The following is a 26,749-nucleotide window of genomic DNA, read 5'->3' as shown; positions in this document are numbered from 1 at the left end:
TTTATACTCATTTGGGGGAAATTGGAATGTACAGAGTGTTAATCTTTTGCTTTACTTCCTTCCAGGCTTTTTTCTACCCTTATTTAAGCAGATTATAACCACAGCTTACATACAAATTTACAGCCTGCTTTTAAAGGCTACATAATTAACTCTGCTACAAATCTCTTTGTAAAGAATTTTTGCAAAGTGAAAATAATACATATGTTTATAACTTGCGAGGAATGGTGTCCAATCCAAAAGCTGGAGTCCTTCTCAATCCTTTGGTCACAGGGACTCTGACAGAGCTTTCCTCCCAGAATTTGAATCTAGGATGCAGAAGCTAATGGTGCTGGGCTGATGTCTACACCCTGACTTTAAATGCTCGAGAGTATTCCACTGATTTCCATCTAGCTTTAATGTGCCCTCCACAATCTACTCAATACCTTCTTCCCTCTGCTCCCCTCCACATCTCCCAGTTAGAGGTCTATGTGGACCACTGCTATTGAACATAGCAGAGGACAGTAAGTACTTGTTTTTCCCTTTGAGGTCTTGTTAGTTTATCTCCTGGGGCCTGTGAGTTACAATCTATAGAAAGTAGAGTCTGTATTCTTCAAAAGCAGTTAATAAAGTGTTACAGCTGAGCCTTGTGCATCCTTTGCCCATTGCTACCGTCCTTTGTTTATTAAGCCTTCCTACATGTTGAAAAGAATACACCAGGTGCAAGAGCTGGGAACTTTTATTTTCCCCTGATATTAACGTATAATATCTAAGTCAGTCCTCTTATTTCTCAACATTAATTCACCTGATAAAATATGGGCCAAGGTAGTGATTCTAAATTTGGCTGCATACTTTGGTTTAAATACGAATTCCTGAACTTTCTTCATCTTAACTAGTTGGCATTTCCAAGGGTAGGACCCAAGATGTTCTGTTTTTTAAAGGTCTCTCAAAATATATTTGATGGTCAGCCATATTGGGAATGACTAAACTAGGTCAAGGTATATACTCAAAGATAGTGGGCAGCAGGATTTCAATGGAAATGTTAGCTTTTTACATGAAAAATATTAATCAACAGAATGGCCATCATTAAAAAGTCCACAAACAACAAATGCTGGAGAGGGTGTGGAGAAAAGGGAACCCTCCTACACTGCTGGTGGGAATACAGTTTGGTGCAGCCACTGTGGAAAACAGTATGGAGACTCCTCAAAAGACTAGGGATAGACTTACCATATGACCCAGGAATCCCACTCCTGGGCATATATCCAGAAGGAACCCTACTTCAAAATGACACCTGCACCCCAATGTTCATAGCAGCACTATTTACAATAGCCAAGACATGGAAGCAGCCTAAATGTCCATCAACAGATGACTAGATAAAGAAGATGTGGTATATTTATACAATGGAATACTATTCAGCCATTAAAATGACAACATAATGCCATTTGCAGCAACATGGATGCTCCTGGAGAATGTCATTCTAAGTGAAGTAAGCCAGAATGAGAAAGAAAAATACCATATGAGATCACTCATATGTGGAATCTAAAACAAACAAACAAACAAAGCATAAATACAAAACAGAAATAGACTCATAGACATAGAATACTAACTTGTGGTTGCCAAGGAGGTGGGGGGTGGGAAGGGATAGACCAGGATTTAAAAATTGTAGAATAGATAAACAAGATTATACTGTATAGCACAGGGAAATATATACAAGATCTTATGGTAGTTCACAGAGAAAAAATGTGACAATGAATATATATATGTTCATGTATAACTGAAAAATTGTGCTCTACACTGGAATTTGACACAACATTGTAAAATGATTATAAATCAATAAAAAATGTTAAAGAAAAATATTAATCAAGATACAACTCAATAATAAAAAGACAACCCAATAAAAAAATGGGCAAAGGATCTGAACAGACATTTCTCCAAAGAAGATACACAAACGGACACTATAAACACATGAAAAGGTCTCAACACCATTAGCCATCAGGGAATCGTGAATTAAAGGCACAGTAAGATATCACTTTATACCCATTAGGATAAAAATCAAGAAAACAGCTTGCTGGTGAGGATGTGGAGAAATCTGAGCCCTCATACACTGCTTGTGGGAATGAAAAACGGTGCAGCCACTGTGGAAAACAGTCTCCCACTCTTCAAAAGATGATACACAGAGTTACAATATGACCAAACAATTCTATTCCTGGTTACATACACAAAAGAAATGAAAGCACATGTTCACACTGAATCTTGTACGTAAATGTCACAGAAGCACTAATGATAACAGCCCCAAAGAAGAAATAATCCAAATGTCTATCAACTGAGGAATGGATAAATAAAATGTGGTATATCCATATAATGAAATATTATTTGGTAGTCAAATGAAATAAGTACTGAAGAACGCTACAACATGTTTGAACCTTGAAAACATTATGCTAAGTGAAAGAAGTCAGTCATAAAGGATCACATATAGTGTGATTCCACATTTTTATGACGTTTCCACAACAGGCAAAGCTAAACAGATAGAAAGTAGATTAGAAGTTGCTGGGGGGAAGGAGTGGTGGAAAGTTGGGAATGACTGCTAATAGGTATGGGGTTTCTTTGAGGGGCTATAAAAATATTCTGAAATTGATTTGGTGATTATACAACTCTGAATACACTAGAAACATCGAATTATATACTTTATATAGATGAATTGTATGATATGCGAATTACATCTCAATGAAGCTGTTTCTTAAAAAATCAATCAAGACAATTGGCTCGGTCAGACAACTGTCATTGCATCATTAAGATAGCCAGATACATCAATCAGACATTTTTGACCCAGTCCTTTCCTTTGGACATGCTAACCATCCCCAAGCACAGTGTCTAACAATGGCAATTACGTATTTAGCTCAAAAATCTGCAGGTCCCCTGGGTGGTGCCACTGTGCTTGGCTGACCTCTCCTGGGCTAGCTCATATGTCTGTAGTCACCTGGCAGTCATCTGGCTGGTTAGGGTGGTCTCTGCTGCAGTGATTCACTTCTGCCTCACATGATCTCCCCCTTTCCAATGGGCTAGTCCAGCTTTGTTCACATAGAGATAACGGAGTTCTAAGAGGATAAGTAAAAGCCTGCCAGACCTCTTGAGCCCTGGCCTGAAAGTGGAAATTTCACAAAGTCACTTCTACCACATTCGATTGGCTAAAGAAGGTCATAAAGCCAGCTGAGATTCAAGGGGGTGGGGGTGTGTCACTGAAAAATCACATTACAAAGGGCGAAGATACAGGAAGTAGTAAAGAATTGAGGCAATTTTTGTAATCAATCTATCCCATAGTCTTTGGGGGCAATAAGTCTAGCTTTTAATTTCATATTAACCGTTCATTTTACAGGTAGCTTTAGACACATTTATTGCTGCTTCTTACAAAAGAGATAAGGCACTTGACCTTCAATCAGATTCTTTAGTTGAAATTAGATTTAAAGCTTCTTTAGGCTACCTATTTCAAAAAAAAATTTTTAAGGTTAAATACAAAGAGAGTATTCCATATTTATTAGCAGCAAGTGTCTTATAATCCAACCACCACATACTGGAGAGACTTGAGATTTCTCAGAATTAAAAACCTATTTAGGTAATACCTTCCTTGGAATGAAAGCAGAGTACAGAAAATTCTTGCAGATCCAGTGTGATTCACCCCCTCTAATCCATTCAATTTATTATGACCCCGCGTGAGACCCGGGGGATATGAGGGTGAACGACACGCTATACACTCCTTCTAGGAGCAGGCTGAAGTGAAAACAAGAAAAGAGATGGTGCATCCTAGAGTCCAGAATGTGAGAGAATTTCAAGAAGGATGGATAGTCAGCAGCAGAGGACTGTTAGAGTAGCAATGAAAAGGACCCGTTAGGTTGGATCCAAGCTCATTCATTCTATGTTAGTCGGGAAGTCACAACCTGCTAGGCCCTCTGTTTAATGCCCAAACACAGAATTAATAAACCTCTTTGATCTCAAAGAACAGACCAGTGGGAGAAAATAGACCTCAAAAAATAACAACACAGTGTGAAAAAGCATTTCAATGGAGGTTATTGGTCTTCTTACAAAGTGTGCGTCCAATGGAAAGAGCGCGAGAGCATGAACAGGACGGCTGCAGGTTGGAAAATGCAGGAAAGATGAAGATAATAATTGAAGAGAAGAAGAAATCAGGGAGCAGCAAGAGGGAATGGTTGAATTCTGGGGAATTTTTGCTTTATTTTGTCATTGCTTTTACTTTTGTAGATATTTTGCACAAATTTCAAAGTATGCTTGAAGATGATCAGAAGAAGCCAGTGAAAAAGGAAGAAAGGAAAGTAGACAGAAGACAAAAGCAATAGTGTTGCCTCCTAGAAGGGAACTGGATTCAGGACACAAGATGAGGATTTATTTGGAAAGGAGTGGGGATCACTTCTTCCTCTGAGCAAGAAGGAAAGGAGCAAACTTGGGCAAGTGCTCCTTTTCTGTTTTTTCCTAACTAAATTATCTGAACACGGAGAGATTTGTGTCACTTGGGGTCAAAGAGAGGCAATTTAGGGGGATTTACTTTGGATTCAAAAATAATTGCCATTTCCAGGTCTTTCTACAGTTTACTGGAAGAAAACAAGACAGAATAATTGAAACTGGGAGCTTCCAGGAAAGCTATGACATGTGTCTGCTTAGCTATTCTTTTTTAGAGATGGATGTGAGGGAAGTTGAGAGAAATCATGGCAGCACATCTCCATGCTCTTGGTGGGGTTGGAACAAGGTCGTCTGTTGAGAGTAGCGGGGTGGACTGAAGCAGGGGACTTGAAGCAGTGATCTGGACCAACTGATGCAGAGGTGGAAGAGGGTGGCAACCAGGAGTCATCTCCCAAAATATTAGAAGCTACTGCAGAGGGATTTATCTGTGCTGAGATAGATGCTAAAGCGGTCATGCTGGTTTACAGGAAGCCTAATTAGGAAAGTTAATCATATGCAAAATTATCCCAATGAATTCCATGCCTCCCAAAGTTGAAGAGTTGTGATTTGAAGGTTGCCTGCTGTTTTGAATGCCGTATGCTGCCAGCTCTCGCTATTACAGCAGATAAGGGTGTCAGCGCCATAGCCTCCCTACATATAAATGTGCGGGGCATGTCACACTTCTCCCGGCACCACTTGTCTCTAGGCCAGCTTGCTGCCTTTAAAACAGTAGTACTCGTGGCTGTGCTTGGAAGAACAGCGCAGCCAGACACAAAGGCTACCAAGCCCTTGACAATGTGTGAGTGATAAGTGCACCATCCTAATTCCTAAAAATACATACTCTCCATCCCCAAAACGTCAGCTCCAATACCTCTTATTAGAATATGCTTTCTTATCTGCCAAGAGGACAAATAGTTGAGGGAGATAGTTGATGCTTTTATATTTTTCTTTCTTAACAGTAAAATTTAAAATGTCTGGACTGAAAAAAAAAATGGCTGACTACTTTATTCATAATCGTGATGTAGTAAAAAAAAAAAAAATCCCAGCCTAGGGTGTGGAGTCAGTTCTAGACTAGAAGGTCAGCTCTGTTATCTGGGGTCTGTTAAGTTTGCTGGACCTCTGTTTTGTTCTCTGTATTATTGGGCTAATTATACGTTCACAAATATGTGTGTAGAGTGTGCAGACAGACAATCGTAAGATGGGTGACTGATAGAGAAAGGCAGACAGATAAACAATAGAGAGAGATGATGATGACGATGATGATGGTGATGATGATGACAGATGGACAGATAGACAGACAGATAGACAGCAGACAGTGAAGGAGAGGGAAGAAGAAAAATGCACATGTTATTCAACGTACACCAGTTAAACTCCCTAAATTAAATCCACAATGTTTCAGTTACTAGCTCTGGGAACTTGGGAAAAGTCTGCCTCATAGGATGGTTATGGGGATTAAACTCAATAATCCTATAAAATCCCTGGCACATAGCCACACTAATAACCAATAGTTATTGCATGCCTGTTCCATGTCAGCCACCAAGCTAAGCAATTTGTGTGCAGTAACCTACTTAACTCTCCCAACATCCCCACGAGGAAAATATTGCCCCCATTTTCAGAGGAGAGGATGAGAGTCCAGGCAGCATGTACAGCCAGGAGGTGATGCATTGCCCGACCCTGCAGCTGCCATGCACAAGGACTAGGTGGGGCTGGGGCTTCATGGAAATTAAGTAACTTGCCCAGGGTTATATGGGAAGCAAACGGTGAACCAATGACAAATCCAGAAATACCTGATATCTAAATAAATTTGTCTTTTTAATCCCTAAACACACTCTACCATAGCACTGATTATTATGTTACGTAAATCAGGCTGGTTGAAAATCAGTTTAGTGTTCAGAAAAGTAAAGAAGGAGGGAAAAAAAGAACTGCTGAAAAGATTATCTTGACATGTCTCCCTTTCTTTTCTGACCCTCCGTCTCGGGCACTGCACAAATTCCATTAGCAAGCCTACAAAGCCAGCTTACACAGGATTTAAAAATTTTTTTGCACTTAAGCTCTGGTTGTTCCCTACTCTCAATTAATTGGGTGTGGCTTGTCCATTGCAAATCCATCTGCAAATATCCCTTATTTCCCAACTAGTAGCTATTAGCCACTCTTGTTTCTCTGTCCTTTAGTGTTTGCTGAGGAAACAAAAGCCAATTTAAATTGTAGCCCTAGGAAATCTTAAACAGGAAGCCCGTGGGCTGCTCTGGTTCTCCTTACTCTGACAAATTCCACAGCTGAAGGCCCAAGCCTCAGCACAATCAGGGGAGTGGAGACACCCATCAACATTTAGATAATCCAGCTCGGAACAGGCGTTGAGGCACCAGGACGCAGGCTCCAGCTTACTCAGGAGTTGTCAGCATCTCGCCCTAGCCTGTTCTTCACCAGTGACTTCAGCCCACTTTTCCCGTCTTTCTTAGAGTCTTCTTCAGACCTGGCTCAAATCCAGGGACTAAGAGCAGCATGACTGAAATAGTTGAGGGGACCCCTCTGTCCGTGGTCCTGAAATATCAATGCCTTGGCAGCATCCTCCTTCCTTTTTTTCAACACCACTGACTCCTGTCCAATCTCTGTTGGACATGCAGAACCAAGTGCTTTGCTTTGCCTGTCTTGTAAACATTTTTGATGAGGGAAAAGCTTAATGTTAGAAGGCAATATTTTGACCCATGCCTAATAATTTTACATAAAATTGTAAAATATCCAATTATTTAAAAATAAATTATTCTTTTATATTTTTAACATATGATAGTGAGTTTCTAATTGCTAGAGCTCAGTGGATGCATTTAAATCACAATGTAGCAGTATTATTTTAAGTAGCAATATTTATAATTCACTGAAAATTACATTCTTGGAAAAACTTAAAGATGAAAATTTAGATGTCAACTCAAAAACTCTTGAGGGGCATACTATTATCCAAAATTATTTTCAGAGGTAATAAGCAAAAACATGCAGAGTCTACTGTTAAGCTAAAGAAGAGATATGATAAAGGAAAAAGCTGGAGGTGGAAAACTTTTAAATAATTATTTTTAAGTGTATGCTTATTTTTAAGCATCTGCCGCTCCCCAGCTATGATGGCAAACTTGTCCATGACCTAGAGAAAATCCACAAGAAAGTATCAAAGACGAATAATGCTACACAGACGCCCACCATGGAAGGTAGGCTCGCAAGCATGGAGTCTCTGTGGACATGAAAACTTCTCAAAGCCCAGGGGCTACCCACCACCTTCACCTCCTTCTCCCAGCCCTCTATTCCAGGTCCCTAGACTGCTAGATGTTGATCTGTCAGGCAGGAAGATTTCAAGAAGAAGGTAGTGGTGAACAGTTTCCTTTACTCCTACACTATTTAAACATATTTATCAATAACCTCTGTTCTAAGCATGTCCTAAGTGTGGAGGAAGGCTTCACTGTGACAGGTATTTCAGCTGAGACTTGAATGCCTCCAAGGAGCTGGAGATGGGAAAGGCCAGGAAAGAGTTACCTCGGCACAGTGGGCAACAAGAACAAAGGCTCTAATAGCTTAATTCATTTCAACATCTTTGACAAAAAGAAGGAAGACCAAGGTGGTCAAAACACAGTGAGTGGAAGGGAAAGATATATGAAAATAGGCTAGAAGTGTAGGGAGACACCAGATTGTGTAATGTCACGGTAAGGAATTTGCATTAATTCTAAGCATTAAAAGAAGCCATTTAAGTGTTTTGTTTAGGAGTAAATTCCTCTGATTCATGTATTTTAAAGATCATCCTGATACCCACATGAAAAATACATAGTAAAGGCTTTAAGTAAAAACAGTAGGTCTCTCTCCTCCTCTCTCACACACTATTTTTCTCTCCGTTGAAACTCCACTAAACTTATAGCTACAATATTTCATTTTAAGGCATACACTCAAAACAATGGCGAGCAAAAGGGAGCAAAACATTTCCGAAAGCTGGAGGACACATGAATATTTGTCAAATGACTTACCGGATCTGAGAAGCCAATGCATCTGCTAGAAGTAGGGAAATCTGAGAAGCAGCCTGACTTGGATACCAGAATCCTCAGGAGGCTCAGATTCGTGGAACTGGATACTCTACAAGTAAGAGACAAGGAAATCAAAGTAAGATTGTGAAAAATCCACTTACATTTTCAGATGTACAGCTCACCTTCCCCACACCATGTGGTTGAGTGATTACTTTCTACCTTGAAAAGGTCAAGGGGTTTGTTTCTCTTGATAAGATAAAATAGAAAATCTATAGTATTGGACACATCAGTTCTATCTAAGGGTAGGGTTACCCAACTAAATATTAGAAGATTAAGTGAACATATGCATTTTAGATGTTGAAAATCTCAGGCACAATCTCTTTCCTAGTTCCAGAATGCTGGCATATACAATTTCTTTCTAGAAGCATCTTTTGAGAAGACATTAGGGGAAAAAGGTGTAAAGATGTTTAAGTACGTAACAGAGGTTGTGGAGAAAGAGAACAATGAAAATTAAGGGGAGAAATCAGAAAATAATTCCAGAATATACAAAAATAACATGATTTTCCAGATTTGAAAATTTACTGAATACTGAGCACAATGGATGAAAACAAACACAAATCAAGTGACGTAAAAGAAAGTGCAAACATGCACACACCCAAAGAATGAGCAATCAAAAAGTCTTCAGCCTTCTTAACAGCAACACTGGATACTAAAAGGTAGTGTAGGGAAGATGCCTTTAAAATTCATAAGGAAATTTATTTCCAAGCTAGGTTTCTATACTTAGCTAAACTCTCAACCAAAAGTTAGTGTAGAATTAATCATTTTTCAGATATCCAAAGTCTTTTTTGTTTTTAAAAGTCTTTCTATGACTCCTTTCTAGAGAAGCTACTGGACAATTGACCCACAAGATAGATGGAGTAATCCAACAAAGATGATATGGTTTATTAGCAACAGGAGATAGTCCCCAGGAGAGAGAAGAAAAGAATCCCCAGAATGGCTGGTTCCTGGGTGAGAGATTTGCCTCGAGTGCAAAAGGGCTGTCATGCTACAAGGATGGATCAGGCTTGAAGGCTCAGAGTATCACTTACAAAGATAAAAATAGACATAAATTTCCTAAGCTGTCTGTACATCTTGAGAAAAGAGGAGATTTAGATAAACGGAGAAGATTGAGGGATTGAATTACAGATAAGAACATAGATAGGTAAGCAAAAGGAAAACAAGCAATAGGTCTTGAGAAAGCAAAAGTTATGTGGAAAAGGAAAAGTGATCAGAATTTACTACGTTGCTCAGATGTGAATACCATTTACACAGCATGATAATACAAACATAGAATACTGATGTAACCAAAATTGTGATTGTTAGGAGGAATCCTAACAGGAAGATAGCAAGAATATGTATATATGGTAGAACCAATGAGAATTCTTAGATAATGTCTAAAACTGAGACAAAGCAATAAGATGCAATACAAGCTTGTCATTTAGAAACAGAGAAATAAATATCAAAATTATAAACTAAAAGAAATTGAAGTTATGGCTTCTGGGGAAAGGAAAGTTGAAAAAGAGAGACAGAGAACTCATGTTTAATGTAAGCAACCATTTTACCCTTTAAACAATATGCATGAATATTAGAGTTTTATTATAGCTAAAATTAAGGTACATTTAGGTTGAGCCATGTCATGTCCTAAGCATGAATTATACTCCTTTAATTTTGATGGCAAACTCTTATTTTTACTCCTATTTTTTCCAACTCCTATTATTACTTTCGTTTTACACATGAGACGACTGAGGCTCAAAGAGGTTAATTAATTATTGTATGATTACAGGATCCATGCCACTCATACAGGCTGTGTTGTCAAATTTAGCTCTTATCAGAACAAGGGGTGATATTTTGGTATTCTGACTCCTTTGGGTTGTTTTTATGAATTTGTTCAAAACCCTGAAGAGGAAGTATAATACTCTGCCCCTAAGGAAAACCTCAAAAGCCATTGCTAAATCTTAGGTGATGGGTGAGGGGCTCAGGCAGATAGTTCCAGACTTCTTAAGGCAGAATTCTTTGTAGCAGCACTGGATACTGGAAGGCAGTAGAGGGAAAATGCTTTTAAAATTCATAACGAAATGATCTCCAAGTTAGATTTCTTTGGATATCTGAAAATTGATAGAAAATGTGGGATACCTGAAAATTGATTAATTCTACACTAACTTGTTGCTATTAAGAAGTCTGCCCTGAGAAGATTTCCTCAGGGAAACAGGGGAAAGACTGACCAAGGAAGAGTGTGGAGTTCTGGCTTTATCCTCAAGGCAATGGGAAACCAGCAGAGGATTTAAAGTAGAAGGGGTAACGTAGACAGATTTGCATTTCAGAGAAAATCATCTGACAGAAGAGGGGATTGGAGTGCGGACAAGACCAAAAGAGGGAGATGAGTCAGAAAGCTGCTGCAGCCTCTCCAAAGTCAGGCTGAGAAGTGAGGATGGACGGATAGGTAAGACTCCAGAGATACTGGAGGAATTTCTTGATCTGACTTCCACCAGCTCTCACATTCTGCCCCAAACCCAAGCTAGCAATAGTCTTTTTCTTCTCAGAATGCCATTTTTTATTGATAATTCTCCTAGGGTATTTACAATTTTCACCATTCTTTACAGTCATCTGCCATGTTTTACCTACCCAACTGGGACTTTGAGTCATCTTCATTTCCCCTCATTGACCAGGATCAGAGTTAGCCATAAGCAAATAAATTCATAGAATGGATTAATCTTTACAAGTTAGGAAAGAAAGATTCTGAGAAAATCAATGAAGGCTAAACCTGTAAGGAGAGCGGTAGCAGTTACCTACTGCTACATAAAAAATCACTCCCAAAAGTTACTAATTTAAAACAGCAACCATGCTTTAGTGCTCACAAATACACAGGTGAGGGGAGTGGTTCTCTGATCTAGGCCAGGTAGGCCAGGCATTAGCCTGCATCAGCTGACCTCACTCATGTGTCTGTGGTCATCTGGCAGGTGGCTGAGGACAGTGTCGGCTGGGCGATGAGGACTCCTGGACCACACGCATCTCATCATCCAGCATGCTAGCCTGGCCTGGTTCTCATGGTAGCAAGGCACGTTTCCAAGAGAGTAAACCGGAGCATGTGAGGCCCCTTGAGGTCTGAGCTCAAAACTGAAACAATATCATCTCTTCTCAATCCAGTCAGCCAAAGCAAGTTGCACAACCTGCCCAAATTCAAGAGGTAAGGTAATAGAAATGGGAGGAGCTGACAAGTCACACTGTCAAGGACACAGAAATAAGGAGGGGTGGAGAAATCAGGGGGCATTTCTGCAATTAGCCTACCACGGTGAATTTCCAGACACAGCTTTGGCTGGGGCGAAATAATCCCTTACCAGCAGTGACCGAGAGAGAGATCTGCTTAATGACTACAGAGGATGCTGATGATAATGAAGATGATGATGGTGTTGACGATGGTGTGGATGACGATGGTTATAAAGATAACACATTGCAAGTGTCCTTCTCCATGAATCTATAAGGTAAATACTGTTGTGATCCCCATTTTACAGAAATGGAAATTCAGTCTTCAAGCAGGGAGGTACCCTCCTCAAGGTTATCCAGCTACTAAGGTAACAAATAAATGGCAAATCTAGCAGCAAACACATAGCATCATCTTACGCAATGCTGGACAGCTGGCTTGGGACCCGGCTGCAGGGAAAATCTGACAGAGGTTTCCCTACGTGGCTGGGAACTGCAGGAGACATTTTTCTTTTCATCTAAATCTCTTTTTTTTTTCATATTGCATCTTCTCTTCTCATCCCTCTTGACTATTCCTATTCCTGTTGAGTCTATTTTTCAGATTTAGTTCATAATGTTTTATAATAAAAGACTTTTTGTCTCTGCTGTATAGAGACATGGAGAGGATTAACACTTCATTTAATGTTTGCAAAAACGCCTTGAGCACCTTGGAATTAAATGTCATGTGCAAATAAATAAATTAAGGCTTTAGAGCGGAGACGTTGGTCTTCTCTGAATTACATGCTCAGTGTCTAAATGCATGCGTGCACAGACAGCTGAAAACCTGCTGATTCCACGAGACAGGGAACTAGCCACCTTAAAGTCTGCTCTTTCACGTGTGGGATTAGAAGGAAGAGGTGCAAGACAAAATCCATCACCCACCACATTTTCTATCTCTATATGGAGGACGTGAAAATAAATAAAAACGCTTTCCTTAATGTGTGATAATGCAAGTACACACACACACACACACACGCCTCTTATACTTTTCATTCCTTCTTCTGTTGCCTCTCCCCAAAACTCCTCTACTTCTCCAGGATCCAACCAGCTGGTAGGTGACCGAGCAATGAGAGGGAAGTGGAGGGTCTGCTTTAAAATAGAGACAGCAAGTAGAAGTTTGAAGCTTACATGCAGGCAATGTCTAGATTATTAGCACATTTTTATCTTGAGAATCAGTTTATTGATAACCTCTCTGGCTGCTAAGATACGGTTTCCATGCATACTATTCAGTCCTCGCTTCGTGACTCAGCTAAATATCCCCCTGAGAACTCAGCACGCATGGAAGGGAACCTCTGGAACTTCTCATTTAGTGGAAATTACATGTGAACTTAATATGCCTTTGTGGATTTCCTTGAAACCATTTAAAACATCTTCATGAAAAAGCCGTTTCAAGTCCTAAACAAGTGATATATGAATGGAGTTTTACAGTAAAACTTACAGTTGTCAAGTATATGGATTTATACTCAGATAAAGCAAATCAGACGAGAAAAATTCTCCAATGCACTCCTCCAACCTCATGGAGCATTTTTTAATAAACTTTTTTAGAGCAATTTTAAGTTCAGAGCAAACTTAAGAGGAAGGCTCGTGTATTTCCCAGGTACTCTTTGACCCCACACATGCACAGCCTCCCTCACTACCAGCATCATTCACCACAGTGGTACATTTGTTACAGTGGATGAACCTGCATTGACACACCATCACCACCCAAAGCTGAGGGTTCACGGTGGGGCTCACTCTTAGCGTCGTACATTCTATGGGTTTGGAAATTTTTTAATGTCATGTATCTACCATTATAGTATCACACAGAGTGGTTCCCTCCCTAAATCATGGTACATTTTGGTGAATTATTTCCCTTTCAATGCTCTTGACTTTCATTTTGACCAGATTAGAGGACCAGGCAGGAGAACACATCCTCTGAGCAGCCCTAACCTCCAAACAGCATTAAAAGAAACAAGGGATGAAAGATGGACAAAGAAACAAACACACCGGGCATCTTGAGACACTGGTTAAAAAATTTTTCTCTGCATCAGTTCATTTAACCATCCCCATACCCTTCAGGGGTGGATATTTTTACCTGCATTTTTAATCAATGGGATTAAATATTGCCCTAGGTCACAGCTCTTAAGTGGACTGAAAACTCCTTGAGGAGGGGGCAGGGTCTTACTCATTCTTCTATCTCCCTGTACCTCACACAGGCCCTGGCCCTCAGGACATGTTTACTAAAGGAAAACTAAGGAAATGGCAGAAGCAGATTTGAAACCCACTCCTGCCAGTCTCCAAAATCTGTGCAAGTTTCTAATGAACCAACTTCCCTGTGTGTGTAAGACCACAGAGTCTTGGCGCAGGAAACACCCAAACCTGAAAACCTATTAAGCACTTCGTCTTAGTTAAGCTCCCTTCCTTCCTGAAAACGAAGCATCGTTGGAATGCATCTTCTTTGACAGTACAAGTAGTTTTCATACCTCTTCTACACGTGTATTCTCAGTGTTGCTTCCTACTGTCAGAGCCAGGTCCCTAGCTGGAGAAACTCCCAGTAGAGCCATCCATGTTTCTCATGGAAAGACCTTTGAATAAGATGCTTAAATTCTTGGCAAACTACCTATGTAGTTTTGAGAACTATATGCAGATAAGAAATTCTCCTTTTATTACTAATTAGGGCATTGGACCCAACCCTACAAACCCCGAGATGCTGGCGAATGTTTTCAGGACCGCAGCACCACCCCACCCACATGCACTGATCAAACTCAGAAAGTGGGATTTAGAAAAAATGCATTCCAAAGAGCACGAGTGATGATCATTAGTCTTGCTAAAATGAATCAGACTCACTTAGGGAAGTTATTTAAAATGTACACGTCTGGGCCTCATAACGGGAAATACTGATGCAGTAGGTCTAGGGTAGGGTCCTAAAATCTACGGTTTGATAAGGCTTTACAGGTGATTTTGATGCGAGTTTAAGTCAGAATTTGCAATAAACATAGACCTTTTTTTCCCCTCACAGAATGAGCTTATTTGAGTTTCTGATGTCTTTGCCAGAAAAGTCTGGGAACTTTCCTCAGACAAACACTGCTAAATACATATTGAACCCTTAATATGAGCAGGCATTCTGCTGAGCCTTTTTGAGTGGATTACTTCATTTAATCCTCAAAGCAAGCTCATGAGGTGGAAATTTGTATTGCAGAGGAAGACACTAGTATTTCCATTTTACAGATGAGGAAGCTGAGGCTTAGAGAAGTAAAATAATTTGTACGAGGCCAGAAAGACAAAGAGGTAAAGCCAGAATTTACACCCAAGCAGTTTGATGCTAGGACCTATTCCCTTAATCACTTATGGCTGCTCGAAGACTTTCCGAATAAAAAGATAAAATACATAATTTTAAAACCTCATTGACTGAGCAAAAGGATTTTTTTTTAATCCTAAGCATTCCACCAAAATATTCAATTCTGTTTTTCTGGAGTTTCCTCCTATAGAAGTCTGAACTGGTTAAAAAAGATCTAGATGGGTGGGAAGTGATCAGAATAATCGGTTTAAGCAGAGCAAAGTAACCAATAAATTAGCCTGAACATGACCTTTCAGAGGTGGCCTTCTATTCTGTTCCTATTCTCTGGCCCTGAATGGTTGCCCGTTAATTGGAAGTTTGTTCTCCAGTCAGGCTGCCTGTTTCTGACACTGGGCAATGCATTATGAGATAATCTACCTTCTGTGACTTCACACGGTTCCCATGACAACCGTCAATGCCATTTCCCCGCAGAACGGCTGCTTCATTTGTTCCAAATGTGTTGCAGGAATGTAAACATCTTTGATAAAAATGTCCAGTAAAATGACAGTCCAAGCAAAGGAGACATGTATATAAATGACAAAAGGGAAACTATGTGTAATTACCCCAATTCCTTCCCCAGATTAAAAAAAGAAGGGTAGGATTTTTGCTGTTGTTGTGTTTTATTTTAACTTTTTTGTTTGTTTGTTGGGGGAAAAAGATAAGGAAAAGGTTTGTTTAACAAGACTCAGTTGAAGAGACACAACACTTCTATGAAAAGACCTTGTTCATTAAAGCTTTAGTTCATTAAAGCCGAGGTGGTAACATTTCTAGAAGCAACAGATCTATCAACCCAACCACCCCAAATGCAAGTGCTCACTCGGAACACTGTCTCAGGTAACCTAGACATCCCAACATTCAAAACCAATAATCCAAGATTTTCTTGGTCGATGGAGAGAGTTCTTTATTGTTAATTCTTGCTGGCTAGCTATCTGTGTCCTCTAAGTGAGCTCCTGAGGAAATTTCTCCAATCAAAACTTCAAGATGCAATCCCAAAGTAAAGGAAGTCAGCATCCAGATTTCTTTTTCTTAAGCTTTATGTAGGCGTAATTAATATACAAAAATCTGCACACATTTCATGCAGACAGTTTGAGGAGTTTGGACATACAATTTGATGGCATCTGTTCAGCGCTCCCTCTTCTTTGCATATGCTGTTCCTTCTGCCTTCCCTGCTCTTCCCACCTTCTAGGTCAGGCCATTACTCTTGTCTTCTTTCTGGAACTAAGTTCAAGTGTCACCTACTCTATCTAGCAAGATGTAGTAGGCAGAATTCTAAGATGGCCTCTAAGATTCCCACATCCTGGTGTGAGCACCTAGCAGAATCTCCTCCCCTTGAATGTGGGTTGTATGTATGAATAGGATGGAATTTATCTCCTAGTATTAGATTAAGCAAAAGGAAATTTATCCTGAGTGGGCCTGACCTAGTCAGGTGAGCTCTCAAAACAAGTTAACATGGGGCTATCAGTTTCAGCTTGGACATGTAAACAGCTTGAAAATTATCATTCCCATCCTTACACCAACCCAAAAAATCAACGCATTTTTTAGGCCTATGGGAGAACTGAAGTTGTAGGAGAAACTGTCACCCTAAAATCTGGAGACACAGTCTTGTGAGTAGAGAGTGGTGCATGAAACATAGTCCTTGCCTTCTTGGAGCCTGGACTGTGGTGAAAGACATAAATATCATGTAGATGCTTAATTTACAAACTATGTTAAGTTCTCTAAAGGGAAAAAACTGGTTGCAGTAAGAAGAACTTTCTAAATACTGGAGGATCAGAGAAGACTTCTTTGAGGAAATTGCAATGAAGCCGAGACCTGAAAGATACTTGTGGACTGGTGAGCCAGCAAGTGGGAGCAGAGAAGACAGCATGTGCTAAGGTCCTGAGAAAGCAAGGAGCTGGAAGGTTTTGAGGACTTGAAAACCACCAGTATGACAGAAAACCAAAGACAAAGAGGAAATCTTGAACAAAGCCAGAGAAAATGGCCAGCAGGGCTGCTGTGAGCGATGAAGGGGAGAGAAGCAGGAGGGGGATGTGGAGGGGAAGGCAGAGCTTGACGGTGCTGGGTCTCAAAGGCGGAGAACAGATGTTAGGAGTTTATGCTGAGGACTCTAGGAAGCCCTTGGAGGGTTTAAGCAGGAGGGTGCTGAGATTTGCTGTGTCAGAAAGTTCACTCTGGCTGATGGAGAACAGATCTGATGGGGGCAAAAGTGGGCCTGAGCAGAACAGTGAGGAGGTGACTCCAGAAGCCCGGGTTGGAGATCGAGCAGGCAAGAATGGTTGCCATAGATACGGAAGGAAGACCTGAGAGCAGCTCAGAAGCTGGAGTAGTTGGACATACGGTGGGTTGATGAGAGCATGAACGAATGGCAATGCCAAGGACGACACTCAGGTCTCCACCACCCTGGTTAAAAGCACCATTTGCCAAGGTGAGGAAGGCTGCAGGAAGTGCCCGCCAGTCCTCTTTCAGGAATGCACCTTTCTATCACTATTTCCTCTGCCTCAGACACAATTCCCAGCCATCATCGTCTAGCCAGCTCCTGCTCCACCTTCAGAACCCAGTTCCAGTGTCACTTCTTCTGGGAAGCACCCCCTGACCACTTTGCCTTGTTGCTCTTCCTCGTCCCTGAGCTTCCGGGCATGACTCTCATTGCACAAGGATGCGTGTCCATGGGCTTCCTTGTCCCACAAAAGCAGGAGCTTCTTGGGGGGAAAACGATACTTCAAAACTCTGTTTCCAACTAGTAGATATTTGGTACACAATAAAGATAAACTGCATGAGCAAATGGAGTGAAAATGTAAGAATGATTCAACATTGGGAACCACTGCTCCTCAGCAGACGGCCCAAATGTGAGGAATAAACAAAACTCCTCTGAAACATGGGAGCAAACGCCTTTAAAGGCAAACAGTGAAGTTCATGCTCTCTACTCCAAGGCGGGACACCCTTGGGGGAACCGAGAGCCAGTTCACAGTTTTAAGAAGTCTGACTTTTCTGGTTTCTTCATCCAGAACAGATTTGTTGAAATTTATGGGAGTTGCCACTCTGACAATGAGCACAGGGCAAGAAAATAAAATGCACTTGACTGTTGAAATCAGGGCATTTTGCTTCAAAAATGCAGTGAGTGGTTATCTCATCTCCAGCCTGTAACAACCTGATGATTACAGATTTAAAAACAAGGTAATTGTAATAATGAGCATTTGCATTGCACTGCCCACATGCAAGACCCATCTTCTTAGCAAATGTATGAGAAATTAAGAAGCTTGCTTTCAAGGAATGATAAATTTTAAATTCTGGCGGTCCTGGTGGGTGGGGAGGGCACAGAACAGAGGGAGAGGAATACGAGGTGGAAGAGGACTCGCAGAGGTCTTCCCAGGTATCGGTGATGGTCTGGGTTGTAGTATAAGGGTGTTTGCTTATGGGCTTTTATAATTATATTCAACATTTTTATTTGCATGTAGGAATTTTAAGACACAGCTTGCTTGCCCAGGGTTACAAAATTATTCTGTGGCAGAGCTGGTTGGCACTTCAGTTCAGACTTGTGGTGATTCTAAATCTGGTGCCACCCCCACTGCTCTTTGGTTCCATTGCTGTAAAGCTAATGTCATCAGGAGCTATGTCATGGTGCGTCCAAACCGTATCTCTGTGCAACAGGGGTACCCCGAGGAGACGTGAGCATCTTCTTTGGTTAATAGTAATGATGCTAATGTAATTATTACTCTTATGGTTCTTATGGTTCTTTGCAGGGTATAGATGTGCACTGCTCCACTTTGTGTCTGATTTTATGTACAGAAAAATCATTCAATTGCATCACAACCACCCTGTGACAAGAGAAGTCGTATTGTTCCCATTAAACAGAAAAGGAGATTCAGGTTAAGTCACTCATAGGCTAGATGGGATTGAATTCATTTCTGCCTGATTCCAAAATGCCATTCTAGCCACGAAGTCTCTTCTTGGTAGGTAGAAGGTCTCCACTCAACCTCTTCATGTTTCTTAGCAGTAATGGATGGTGCGCGCAGGATTGCTCAGACCCTGAGCAGGCAACCACCGCGCCTGCTTACACAGGGGACGCTTAAGAATGGTTGTCGAGGTGTCACTTCAGCCAGAGTTTCCCACAAGCTGATTCATCACTGTGGGGTTCAGGTAAGCGCTAAGCATGTGGCTCAGGTTTGAGGTCTGGGCATCCTACTGCCTTCTAACCCTGAGGGTGAACATGCTCAAGCAGGCAGGCAGCAAGAGAGACAGACAGAGAACTGATTCCTCAAGAGGGCCCCTGAGCCCACCTACCCACACAGCCACCTGGATAAGAGAGGGGGGTTGTTGGGGTTCATGCCTTTGTAGTCACAGTGACCTGGACCCCGGGCGATCTGATGAGTAATTGCATTTAGTTTTTCCTTCCTTAGAGTGCTTTAGTGCTTTAGTGAAATGTGCTACTGGGAGTAGAAAGGGTGCTTATTCAAGACTGAGACGGTGCTTTCTGTGTTGCTCCCACCACCAGCGTTCATGAGCCCGGGCGCCACAATGGCCTTCCTGTACTCTGCAGCACATCAACCTGATGTCTTCATGCAGCAGTCTCCAGTGAGCTCAAGGTCCAGCTCCAGGTCATCAGTGAAAGTGAGGAACCCTTCCTCCCCTCCTTCCATGCATGTCACATGGGCTGGTTCCCTCCTGGCATCATATGAGACACAGTCTCATGGGAGCATCACCCTTATGCCCTCTCACCCGGATCCCCATGACCCTCCTGTGGGTACCCTTTTGCCTTGCCACATCATTAATCTGAAGTGTTTAGGGTCATTTGCATCTGTGAGATGCTGTTATGAAGAGCAATTGTGAAAGTACTTAAAGTCCAAGATCTCTCACAAATCCTGCTCTTTAAGAGTCTCCCTCAAGAGAAGGATCACAGTCATCAGTTTCTAAATATTAAGCTGGCTTCCAGTCTACAGAATATCCGCTTACCCATTCCATTCCATGAGTAATTTCTTTTTTAATTTCATACAGCTTTCATGAAATGACTTTTTTCATTTTTAAAAAATTGAAGTGTAGTCGATTCACAATGTTGTGTTAATTTCTGGTATACAGCAAAGTGATTCAGTTATACATCTATATACATATTCTTTTTCACATTCTTTTCCATTATAGTTTATTACAGGACATTGAGTATCATTCCCTGTGCTATACAGAAGCACTTTATTTATCTATTTTATATATGGTAATTTGTATCTGATAATCCCAAACTCCTAATTTATTCCTCCCCCACCTCCCCTTTGGAAACCATGAGTTTGTTTTCTATGTCTGTGAGTCTCTTTCTGTTTTGTAAATAACTTCTCTTTGTATCATAGTCTAGATTCCACATAGAAATGATATCATATGATATTTGTCTTTCTGACTTACTTCACTTAGTATGGTAATCTTGAGGTCCATCCATGTTGCTGCAAATGGCATTATTTCAATCTTTTTCGTGGCTGAGTAGTATTCCATAAATATATTTATATTTACCCATAATGTTCACAGCAGCACTATTCACAGTTGCCAAGATGTGGAAGTAACCTAAATGTCCATCAACAGATGAATTTTTTTTAATATATACACTTTCACATGGAACAAATCTCAGCACCTATCAATCCCCATCCTTGCTTTGCTTTTCTTCACAATTCATATCTTCTTTTTGACATATTCTATGATTTACTCATGTTTCGTTAATTAATTTCTCTTCTCTTACCTGCACTAAAGTGTACGCTCCATGAGGCAGTTATTATTTCTTCAGATATGTTCTCTATCCCTGCTCCTGTCTACCTGGGACTCCAATTACATCCACGTTATATCACTTGATGTTGTCTCACAATGTCAAGATCCCCATGTCACCAAAGCTCTATTCATTTTTTTTAATGTCTTTTGATTCAGTTTAAATGATTAGATCATTTCCATTGCTACATCTTCAACCTCATTTGATTGTTTGTACCGCCTAATCTGTTATCCCACCCAGTCAATTTTTCGTTTTAGGCATTGCAGTTTTCATTCCCAAAGGTTTCATTTGGTTCCTTTCTAATATTTCACTCTCTTTATTGTGTTCATATTTTTCTTTAAATCCATGTGCATACTTAAAATATTTTTTCTTTTCATGTCTTTGGCTGATTATGTCATCATCTCTGTCATTCCTGGATCTGTTCAGATTGCCTAGTCAAGTGTTTGTTTCTTTGTATGCGAAAATTTTTATTGGATTAGATTTCTGTCTTCCCTTAAAAAATTCTGGGGGTTTCCTGGCAGACAGATATGTTACTTGCAAGTTTGGCTTCATTCTTCATAGGCTTGTTTTTAAGCTGTGTCAGGGCAGACCTACAGCAGCCTTTCCCCTGGGTCTACTCTATCCTCGCTACCAAGGTTTGACTCTTCTTGATCTCCACAAATTGCCCTGGGTGTTCCCAGGGCCTTTCCACCCCCGATGGCCACAATTCACATGTCTCCATCCCTGTGTAAACTCTAGGAATTCTTCAGCTTATAGCTCACCAGTCACTCTTTGCCCAGCCTCGTGGAGTTTCACCATATACACATGGCTTAGTGCTCAACAAAAGACTTGGATGGATTCCTACATAGATTTCTGGAGTTCTCTCTTTGTACCTCTCTCTCTTCACCCCCACCTCCTTCTCTCTGACTCTATGCCTCTTAAATGCTAGCCACTCCAACATTCCTGAACTCCAGTACCCCCCTCTTCATCTCTCAGCAAGACCACCATGCAACACCATCAGGACAGTGCCTCCAAGCAGCAAGCCAGGACAGTGGCAGGGATGACACTTTTGATTCACTTCTCTCAGGAATCATAGTCTACACTGCCTGCTATCCAATGATGAAAGACAGTTTCATATACTTCCTCCTATTTTCTAGCAGTTTACAGTGGAAGGCAAGTCTCGTGCCAGTTACTCCATCGTGACTAAGAACAGGAATCTCATCCCATTTTAAACTATTTTTAGCCACAAAATTCTCTTTTTGGATGAAATCTGTCATAGAATCACAGCAGAGAAGAGGGCTAGATATGAGAAATTTGGAGTGTCTCTGCATTTCAATCATGTTGTTGGACACAATTCTTTCATTATTCTGGAACCCTTATTGCTCCTCTGTAGACAATAAGTTTGAAAATCATTATCTTGACCAGTCTCCAAATCACTAGACCAAAGAAGGGTCAAAATGACCCTTAGGGAAACTAGAAAAAAATACGAGGATTTATCTTTATTTTCAACTCATTTTTAAATTTCCATTTTGGATAAATGTTTTATGATTTTAAAACATATTAGAATAGTAATACATTCAAATACTATTTTATAAAGAAACATATGTAGGACAAAGGATGTGGGTTTTTTAACTAATAGGAGTACCTGATCAAAATAGCTTAAAGGCCTCTGGACTAGATCAGGGTCAGTAAACTTTTCCTGTAAAAAGCCAAACAGTAAAATATTTCAGGCATTGGTAACCATATGGTCTCTGTCAAAACTACTCAACTCTGCTTTTGTAGCAACAAAAGCTATATGTACATAAATGAGAGTGGCTGTGTTCCAACAAAATTTCCTTTGCAAAAACAGGTGGTGGGCTAGATTTAGCCTGCAAGCTATAGTTTGTCAACCCTTGGTCTAGGTGATTCCTGAAGACCTTTCCAGCAAGAGTCTTGTGGCTCAGTCTCAATCTACACACTCTAGTGGGAAAGAGAGGAGTATCTTTGACACCTCCAGCTCCCATATGTTCTTAAAGGATGAATATGATTTATACCACTTAATCCTAACCTTCCCGCCAACATACACAACCTTTTCTTTCACAGCATTGAAACATACAGCAAAAACTCTTCAAAAACCATAACGTGGTTAACATTCAGGCACTGGAAGAAAACAGAAGTTAAAATCCTCATGCTACTGTGTAGAGCTGGGCTGTTTAATTGCTTCCGTGGCCAGCCATCCCCAACATGCATTATATGTGGGACTCTGACAGCGGGTCTCCTGCACTGATTGAAAGAGATAACACATTCTTTTTTTTTTTTTTACATTTTATATCTAGCATTTTAATTAAATTGTTTCAAATGAAAGTAACTAAAAAGCAAAGAATATTGCTTATAGACTCCCTTTTTGACTTATATTAGCTTTTCTGCAATGCAAGTCATTAATAAAAAGAAAAAAGAAGGGACACCATTTCAGTGAAGTGTGTTTTATATATTCTACTCTAAAAGTGAAACATAAGCATTTGAGCAAAATTAGATAACACCAGGCTAGAAAAACAGTATCAAAATAAGCCTTAGACCCACCATCCACAGTTGCTTTTAAAAGGTTGGTATATTTCCTTCCAGTTTTATTTCCCTGCCATAATTTTTATATATTTGTAACTAGATTATATACATAATGCTGAATTTTCATTTTTTTAAACTTTTTTTTATTGATTTATAATCATTTTTTACAATGTGTCAAATTCCAGTGTAGAGCACAATTTTTCAGTTATACATGAACATGTGTATATTCATTGTCACATTTTTTTCTCTGTGAGCTACCATAAGATCTTGTGTATATTTCCCTGTGCTATACAGTATAATCTTGCTTATCTGTTCTACAATTTTGAAATCCCAGTCTATTGAAAGAGATAATACATTCGAGAGTGCCAGGCACAAAACTGGACACAGTAGGTACATAATAAGTGCTAGATTCCTCCTCTAGTTTTCACTCTGGCCCCTTTTGCCCTTTAAAGCAAAGAAAAAAAAAATGGAAGGAGAAAAACAGGGTGAGGACAAAGGGAAAGAGAGAGAGAGTGCGTGTGTTTTGTTATTCCTTTGTCCTTCTCCCAAAGGTTTTGTTTCTTGTGCTAGGAAAGTGGGAAAGGTGCAGCTCTCTATGTCACACACCAAGATACCTCCCTAATGCACGAGGGTGAGGCAGGAAGGTAAGTCATGGCCGGCAGCATCTGTAATACATGCCCGAAGTGAGCAGTCTCCAAGACAAGGTGTCTACACCAGGGGTTTTGTGAAATGATCCAATGGGGCATAGGGAGAAAATGTTAGAACTTCTATTCATATTTATTTTTTAATCTCATCTTTTAAAAACTTCTATTTCTGGTAAGTTTTCTCATGTAACATATAACACTGTAGTACATTCATGTAATTTATCAATAATTATACATATATTAGAGAATGTGCTCAAAAAATGTTCCTGATTGTGGTACCTGATCAAGTAGATAAAAAGTTGGGAAGACTTCTGCTCTAGGGCTTGACAGGTATATTCAAACACATGCATATGTCAGGGGATTCATGAAGCAGCATTTTCTTAAATTTGATGCATCTTCTTGGGGGACACTTGTTCACAATTTTTTCCCATAACATTAAAACAAATATATACTTTGGAGTTGATTGCTGAATCCGCATGATTTTTTTTTTTTTCTTTTTAAGTTTAAGGTTTCACATAAGACTTCTAAGAAATTGTGAAGGAGTGATCAGAGACCAGACCAGACCATTCAAGAGTATGGGTTTATACTCCTCTGTCTGGCAAATTAGAGTCAGTTTGAGAAACAGTTCGAGAAACAGTTCTACTGCCAAAGGACCTACATGAATGAAGCTGGTCTTGAATTTCTGAATCCAACTTGTCCCAAATTATAAAGTGTGGGAGATGTTCTGGGTACATACCCTGGAGACTCATATCACACTCCCAGCACAATAAAAACAACAGCTAGCATTTATTGAGCACGTCTCCATGACAGGTATTTAAGCTATATCATGCCATAACACCCTCGTAACAATATTATAAGGGAGTTGGTAATATTATCCTCCCACAGCTAAGAATTAGTGGTGGGCAGAATTCTCAAATGACCCTCAATGACCTATGCTCTTGTATGATCCTCTCCCCTGGAGTATGGATATGATCGGATGTCACTCCGGTGGTTCTGTTACATTACGCTTCAAAATAGATACTTGTGAACATAATTAAGATTCCTAACAGGTCGGTCTGAGTTTGACCTGGGTGAGCCTGGCCTGATCAGGTGTTCTCTTAATAGGGGGTTCAGCAGTCACAAACTAAAGAGGTCAGAGAGACAGGTTCCTGCTGGCTGAGAAGAAGGCAAAGAGTTTTGCTGTGAGCTGCCCACGGCAGTTACAGGCTGAGAAACTACCAGTAGCCTCTGGGAGCTGAGAGTGTTGCACGGCCATCACTCAGGGAAAAAACAGGGGCCTCAGACCTCAAACCACAATGAAATGAATTCTGCCAACAATATGTTAAGGACCTCAAATCTCAGCGGAGAATTGCGGTCCTGGCCAACACCTTGATTTCGGCCCAGTGAGACCGTAAACAGAGAACTAAACAGACTTGTACCTGGATTCCCAGCCCATGGAAATTGTAAATTAACACATCCGTGTGATTTTAAGACACTAAGTTTGTGGTAATTTGTTCAAATTATAGAAAACTGATACAGGAAATTAGGAAGGTCACATGAGCTTCCAGCTAACAAGAGATGGTACAAGAATTCAAACCCAAGCAGTCTTGGCCCGTTTATCCGCCCATTCATTCATTCAATACTGTTTCTGGTCTTGGAAATACAGCAGTAAGTAACAGATATTCCCACTTTCATAGAAATTCTGTTCCAATGTCTTTAGAACCCTTGTTTTTGATGCTATACAACACTGCCTGCCTATAAGCCAAAGGGCTATAAAACAAAGCCTCATATCCCTACGTAGGAGGGGGTATTTCAGATTCTTGTAAAAGGGTGGGTTTTCCCAAAGAAGAGAATGGGAAAGGCAAGCCAAGATGAGTTCACCGAACCTAGTAAAAATCCCATATACTGCAATTTTGCTCTGGATTTCTTCTGGGACTTGGGGGGAGGGGTCTTTCTCATATAGACCAAAGCAAGTCAGGGTGGGTGGCTTCTGCCACAATGAGGTTATTGATTAATTCAACCTTATTTAATCTGGTTTGTTTCAATGTTTTTTTCCCCTCCTGATCAGGTTGTGATTTAAAAAAAAAATCTACTCAAGATAATTTACAGATCTTCCAACATAGTTTCATTTATTTATTTTTTTTAGATTTACTACGTTGATGCCAGTGCTTGGAGAGAATGGACTGGAAAGTTGACACTAGTCTTGGAGAGCGGCGGTTCAGCCACCTCCCCCTGAATGTCTCCTGCACACCAGTGCCCAGCAATGCGGCAACAGTAAAGGAAGTCTGTTGGGTGGCTACATCCTCAGAGAGACTGGACAGAAAAACTCATAAATGGGAAAACCTAATGATAGAAATCTTCACAGATGCAGGCATCAAGGTAAACCCAGGAAAGTCTATGGCTTTGGAGCCACCAACATCTGGGTTCCAATTCCTGCTCTGCCTCTCTCTACCTTAGTAAATTTCCAGAGTAACAATAGTGACAGCAAGAGCCACAATTTTATTAAGTGCCTACTGTGTACCAGGTGCTGCACCGAGCCCTCCGTATTTATCATTGCAATCACTGATGCAGTCGTGAATCTGGACGGTACACTGTCATCCTTATTTTACAGATAAGGACATAAAGCTCAGAAGAGTTCAGCAGCCCAATATCACCCAGCAAAACAGTGGAGGAGGTGAGATTTCACTCCAGTTCTGTTTAACTCCTCCACCTAAACTCTGACCTTCAATTTCCTCATTTATAAAATGAGTTTAACAGCCCCCACTTCGCGGAGTTGCGTGGAGGAATGAACGAGAACTTGTCTATAAGGTGCCTAGCCGAAAGATGGTGCTCAGGACTTGTTAGTTTCCCTATGGAAGCA

Source organism: Camelus bactrianus, chromosome 12 (assembly GCF_048773025.1).
Source record: "Camelus bactrianus isolate YW-2024 breed Bactrian camel chromosome 12, ASM4877302v1, whole genome shotgun sequence".
NCBI classification, from domain to species: domain Eukaryota; kingdom Metazoa; phylum Chordata; class Mammalia; order Artiodactyla; family Camelidae; genus Camelus; species Camelus bactrianus.
This window is presented reverse-complemented; position numbering follows the sequence as displayed.